General features: G+C 40.3%; 1 non-coding gene across 1 annotated transcript; it reads right to left on the bottom strand.

Annotated features, from left to right (window-relative positions):
- Window positions 1-1425: 1425 nt before the first annotated feature.
- Window positions 1426-1507, bottom strand: trnal-aag. Its single transcript has one exon. It is a non-coding gene; the product is annotated as a tRNA-Leu (tRNA).
- Window positions 1508-7115: the final 5608 nt, after the last annotated feature.

Below are 7115 nucleotides of genomic sequence, written 5' to 3'. Positions count from 1 at the left end.
TTGATGTTTTGTTTTTTTGCCTCTACTCTTTAGTATCATCCATTTATCCTTGTACCACCCAATCGTTTCATTCCTCCACCCCGAGGGACAAACAACACTAGTTATTATTTCTTTGCCACATCTTTCTCATACAGCCATACTTTCAAAACAAAAAGGAGGAAAACAAAAAGAACTGGGCTCGGCGGTCCTTCTGAAAAAAGAGACAAAATCTGACATAGAGGGGCATTGATAGGTCAGCACCTGCAGATACAAATAATTGACCCAGTTTGGCAGAGAGACTCTTTCTAAAACAGCTTGGAGTCTACTGAAGTAATACAGTATATAATGGAGAGCAGCGTGTCCACATGAACACCGTCTTCATTCAGGAACCCCACAGTGAGTTGTTTTTCTCTCGTATAAAAATGCCGACAAATAAGCATAAACTCCACCACTGATACAAAATACAATAAGTCACACAAATGCTGTATTTTTGCAGTAGGGGCTTACTTAAAATACAATGTTTTGCTCATCTTTTTCTCCATTCACTGTATTTCTAGGCTTATGACATCTCCCATGAATGAGCCATATATTGTTAGTTTCAGGACACGTAACAGTAACAGAACACAGATAACTCAGAAATATCATTTTGCATAGAAATCATACTATACATGCTGCAAGTTATATTTTACCAAAAAAAAAAAGGATTAATGATCTATTATCAAACCTGACAAGTTTCTTTCAAACTAAAGACCTACTCAGAGACATCAGACTCTCAGCAAATATTTCTATTTCTTTACCTACAAGGAGGCTTCGTGTTTGCACAAAGCAGAGGATGGTTTTCATTCATCAGGCTCTGGATTATGGGCCCAACATACTTCCACTGCATCATTCTGCTCTGTTCTCTACTTCTGGGACTTTCAATTTGTGATTTATAAAACCACTGAGCTATCTGTAAAGACAGTGGAATAACACACTAACTGAAACAGAGCTGCACAAAGGAGGACCAGGTTTGCAGACGAATGGCTGAAAGTGGAAGTTTTTGTTTCTGAAGCCATAACTTGTCATAAGAATGGGAAATATTGCAATTGCCGTGAGGATGAGCACACCGAAAATCAGGAAGATCAAGAATTGAGCATCTTCCAGTTCACATATTGCTAATTAAGGTATTCACATCAGAGACCTACACTGGACTAGGCAACCATATTTTCCCATTTCACATAATCTTTAAGTTCTAAAATGGCCAGAAAGTAGTATAAGTAAAAGTCTAGTATAAGAAAAGCAGCAGTGGGATTTGAATCCACATCTCCAAAGCAACTGAAGCATCTCAGAGCTCTCTGTCAAAACAGTAACGAAACATTCACTGTTCATCCAACAACAATTCACAGTTCTGTGCTTTGATGAAGCATCACATTGACAGAAACAGCTGAAGGACTAAAGATGGTGAAATGGCAGTGGTGGGATTTGAACCCACGCCTCCTCAGAGACTGGAGCCTTAATCCAGCGCCTTAGACCACTCGGCCACACTACCTCTGAAAACAACTTTACCGTCACTGTTGCAGTTGCAACTCTGTCAAATCTTCACATTTTAAAAATAGTTGTAACCTACAACAGTAAAAATATAAAGTGAGCTGGAAAAGTAGGCAGGATTGCTCAATGATTTCCAATTACACCAAAAAACCTTCATTCAGCTAAAAGACTGAAACCATTACATGGATTGCCTGAGTTGCAGCTATGTTGTACACAGCTCTCAGGACACAAAGACTCTTGGGACACATCTGGCAACGAGTGGTTCAATCTGAAAACTTCACACAATCCTTGTGTGGTTATGGATGGACAAACTGTATATAGTATAAATACATAATGGAGAATCTTGAGAATTCAATGAGAAAATAGCATCCATACTCTGCAAGATGGCAGGTACACAATGAAAACAGCAGGCAGCAGTTAGCAGAGATACAAAATATAACACAAAGATTATAATACAACAACAGTGTTATAATAAACCCAGTTCTAATAATAACAGTAACAGTAAAATTAAACCACTTAACCAAAACTATCAGGGGAAAACTATGTGTGAAGCCATTGTGAATTTTTTCTGTATTAAATTACGATCTTTCCCTAACTTTAACCGAGCACTGCGAGTGTCTAAGCATAACCATATAAAAGTTTAACAATGTTTCAACTCAGTGCAAGTGGATATTGTTCTGAAAGATCAGGTAGTTTCGTTGTACATGAACATAATTTTTAGAGCTCAGGATTGCATGGGAATACAAGGACATATAGTTATTGTCAGTCACAAAACAAAAACAAGAATAAATAAATAAATACAATAAAAATAAAATGAAATACTTTGAAAAAAGTAGTTAGAAAGATGACAGATCATTAGAGGGATTAGTTTGTCTGACAGACCCAGTTTTTGCGTTCCCTGTAGAGTTTTGAATCAAACTACAAGACAAAACAAAAATACCCCCCACACACCAACAACGGATAGTTAAAAAAAAAGTGCAAAGAATAAATTGGTATGAAACAACATGCCTGTGCCACTTACAAATGTAATTTTATGAATATGATCAAATATGATAAATTTGCTAAATTTTTGATGATAAGCAATTGACTGGAAACCACAAAGCATGTCAGGAAATGGATGAAGTAAGCAATGCCAAGGGAATGACACCAGCAGAGGAGTTAGAGTCTCATGCAATGCTGAATGTGCATGTGTTCGTGCATGTGTGTGTTTCCAGATCAACAAAGCAAACAGTCGAGGAAGCGTTTCATCCCACTGAAACCTCAAAATGAACTTTCTGATGAAATACATATATGAATGTTAAATATGAACACAAGAACACTCCTGTAGGGCCAAACACAATGACAAAAAAACATTTTCCTATGAAATTACTTTCAAACTTAGACAAATCTATAGACACAAATACACACTTGATTGTCTCTAACACGTACAAAGGTTGCATAGCGTAAACAGCATGTTCGCAAAGCAGCAGCAGCTTCACTGCTCCGTCTGTGGTTGCACAGGATGCTTTCAGGCACAATATTGACTTTAGGTCACTCACAATTTGCCAATGCTCAGAGCCCAACACACAGTCACTGTAGTTACACACATAAAACAGTAAAAACAAAGTATTTGATAGCTTTGTTTTCCTTCTTAATATAGTGAAATACACAAACCCGAGAACAAAATGCTGGGGGGAATGAACGGCACAAATACAGAAGCATGAAGAGCTATTGTGACTGACTAGTGCCAGCATGTTCCTGGTTACCTCTCTAGCTACAGTATGTTAGCAGCTAGTCCTGAGAGTTATCATGATAAAAAAAAAAACAGCTCATGAATTACCTGATCAAAATTGCTTGACTGAAACATGCACCTGTCTGTATTCAGGTGTGCAGACTTTTTTCTGCTCGTCTAATCGTGTCACCAAACTTCTATAGCGATATACTTCATGATGAAAGGTGATTTTCAACTTTTACACAATATTACTCAAAAACGAAACATTTTTTGTGAGGGTCCTGTTTTTATATGACCTCCTCTTTAGTCCCATATCATCATCCTCATTAATGTACACACAGCACCCCATATTGACAGAGAAACACGAAATTGTTGAAATTTTTGCAGATTTATTAAGAAAAACTGAAATATCACATGGCCATAAGTATTTAGTAGAAGCACCTTTTTGAGCTAATACAGCCATGAGTCTTTTTGGGAATGATGCAACAAGTTTTTCATACCTGGATTTGGGGATCCTCTGCCATTCCTCCTTGCAGATCCTCTCCAGTTCTGTCAGGTTGGATGGTGAACGTTGATGGACAGCCATTTTCAGGTCTCTCCAGAGATGCTCAATTGGGTTTAAGTCAGGGTTCTGGCTGGACCATTCAAGAACAGTCACGGAGTTGTTCTGAGGCCACTCCTTCGTTATTTTAGCTGTGTGCTTAGGGTCATTGTCTTGTTGGAAGGTGAACCTTCGGCCCAGTCTGAGGTCCTGAGCACTCTGGAGAAGGTTTTCGTCCAGGATATCCTTGTACTTGTCCGCATTCATCTTTCCTTTGATTGCAACCAGTTGTCCTGTCCCTGCAGCAGAAAAACACCCCCACAGCATGATGCTTCCACCACCATGCTTCACTGTTGGGACTGTATTGGACAGGTGATGAGCAGTGCCTGGTTTTCTCCACACAACGCTTAGAATTAAGGCCAAAAAGTTCTATCTTGGTCTCATCAGACCAGAGAATCTTATTTCTCACCATCTTGGAGTCCTCCAGGTGTTTTTTAGCAAACTCCATGCAGGCTTTCATGTGTCTTGCACTGAGGAGAGGCTTCCGTCGGGCCACTCTGCCATAAAGCCCCGACTGGTGGAGGGCTGCAGTGATGGTTGACTTTCTAGGACTTTCTCCCATCTCCCGACTGCATCTCTGGAGCTCAGCCACAGTGATCTTTGGGTTCTTCTTTACCTCTCTCACCAAGACTCTTCTCCCCTGATTGCTCAGTTTGGCCAGACAGCCAGCTCTAGGAAGGGTTCTGGTCGTCCCAAACATCTTCCATTTAAGGATTATGGAGGCCACTGTGCTCTTAGGAACCTTAAGTGCAGCTGAAATTTTTTTGTAACCTTGGCCAGATCTGTGCCTTGCCATAATTCTGTCTCTGAGCTCTTCAGGCAGTTCCTTTGACCTCATGATTCTCATTTGCTCTGACATGCACTGTGAGCTGTAAGGTCTTATATAGACAGGTGTGTGGCCTTCCTAATCCAATCAGTATAATCAAACACAGCTGGACTCCAATGAAGGTGTAGAACCATCTCAGGGATGATCAGAAGAAATGGACAGCACCCGAGTTAAATATATGAGGGTCACAGCAAAGGGTCTGAATACTTATGGCCGTGTGATATTTCAGTTTTTCTTAATAAATCTGCAAAAATCAACAATTTCGTGTTTCTCTGTCAATATGGGGTTCTGTGCGTACATTAATGAGGAAAAAACATGAACTTAAATGATTTTATCAAATGGCTTCAATATAAAAAGACTGAAAAATTTAAGGGGGTCTGAATACTTTCCGTACCCACTGTAGACCCTACTGGTTTCAAAGCCAGCCTAAACTCTACACTTACACCTGGATTTCTACTCGCATACAAGATATTGCATAATGTAATGGGCAGAATTGCCATGACACAGCAGCAAACCTCTGAGAAAAGCAGAAATCACAAATACTATCAGTTGTACATACAACTCATTCGTACTGTGTAGTGTAATAAATATTGTACCTTCTAGGAGTAATTTCCAGGCTTTAGGCCTTGTAGTTTTGTTTTCAACAGGGTGACTTAATACACATCCACACACACACACACACACACACACATATACACAAACAATCCACGCAGTGGAAGTTTTCTGCAGTGACTTCTTACTATTTGTAGGCCTTCAGGCAGGCCAGTTTTTAACCACTGCAAACACAACCAAACATGCTAACTGACCACCCACAGGTGTTCTGTGTGTGTGTATGTGTGTGCATGAATCCCTGTAGAATTCCTGTTGATGTGTGCAGTGCTAAGCTTGTGTGCATGCATTAGAGTTTGTGTGTCTGTGAGTGAGTGGGTGGGTGGATGGCTGGGGCTGACATAACATGACTCTGCAGTACAGATTTAATGAGGGAAAAGGCAAAAAGCTGATGGCGTCCTGCGATGCTGCACCAATCACTATGTTTTTTTTTCCCAGCGGAGCTTCATAAGGTGCAGTTTTTGCTGTTTACCCTAAAATCACAGTGAATACATAAACATTATCTGTACTTTGTTTATTCCTAAGTATATACTGCCTTCTCAGTATATGTGATGCCCTGAAAAAGCAGATTTACATATATTAATATCACATAATATTAATCATTTTCCTCCTAAATAAACACCACCGTGTCCTACAGTGGGTGTCAAGAGCACCCTGTGTACTTATGCTAAATGTAGACTGTGTTCAGTACAGCAGTATTTCCACCGAATTTCTCTGTTGTTGGTCTTTGGAACTTATCACAGGGACAGAGATAACAGTGATAAGTTTTACCCTACTCTGCAAGCCTGCCTTGAACCAAACCTTATCCTGACCCTAACCCTAACTGAGACCGAACCCGATCCTAATCCTAATTTTAACCCCTAGGACAGAGAACTCTGAAACCAGAATAACAACATGTGGTATGGGTAATACGGGAAGGGAGAGCTACTGATAATGTGCGTCGCCCAGTGCAGTGCCTTTGGCTCCCCATCTCAACTGCTCAGTTGTCAGACAAGGCAGAACAGCCTCTCTAGGCTTGTTCTGCTGAATAATAATACCTGGGTGTGCCACAGGGGACGTGCACTTGCCTTGGGGACATCAGAACAGAAAGACATTTAAAGAGTGATGTACAGTTCTTGTTTCTCAAAAACACCATTTCTGAGCATATAATAGTAATCTGGAGTTTTGTAGGATCATCTAGCATCAGTGTTCTGTTTGGCAGTGGGGTTAGTAAGATTCAGTCTGTGTGGGTGTACATGCACAGTGGGTGCTGGAATTTGCTTGACTGCAGCAATGACCTTTTCAGAAAATCATGCAATGTTTTAACACAGTAAGTGATAACTAATCAATGGTTCTGCTCATTTCTGTGCCAGCCATGTGTCACATGAAGACAAGTACATTTACCCAGCAAATGTCATCTCTAACATCCACTTAGGACATGCTAGTAACTGCATTACTGTATGTGCTGCATGTCCACTCTCTCTCCACTAAAAAAAGCGATGTATCAGAAAAGTGAAAAGCAGTTTGGTCGGCCACTGTATGCACAGGAATCTACAGCCATGCTAGCAGCTCTTTGAGGCTGTACTTAGGTTTATCAGTTTGTTGAGCAAGAGGAGATCAGCATGCTAACACACTCACTGTGACAATGACAACATGCTGATGTTTTGCAGGTTTAATATTTACCATGTTAAATCTTAAATCGTAAAAGTTTGAACCATCATGTTCATGGCAATTCATTTGGAGGTGCTTGGTGAAGAGTCAGGGAATAACCAAAGTCAGTAGGATTCATCCTCAGGGGACCATTAATGTCTGTACAAAAATTTCATGGCAATCCATCCAGTAGTTGTAATATTACAGTCTGGGCCAAAGTGGCAGGCTGACTG

This window comes from Toxotes jaculatrix, chromosome 10 (assembly GCF_017976425.1).
Source record: "Toxotes jaculatrix isolate fToxJac2 chromosome 10, fToxJac2.pri, whole genome shotgun sequence".
NCBI classification, from domain to species: Eukaryota; Metazoa; Chordata; class Actinopteri; family Toxotidae; genus Toxotes; species Toxotes jaculatrix.
This window is presented reverse-complemented; position numbering and strand designations above follow the sequence as displayed.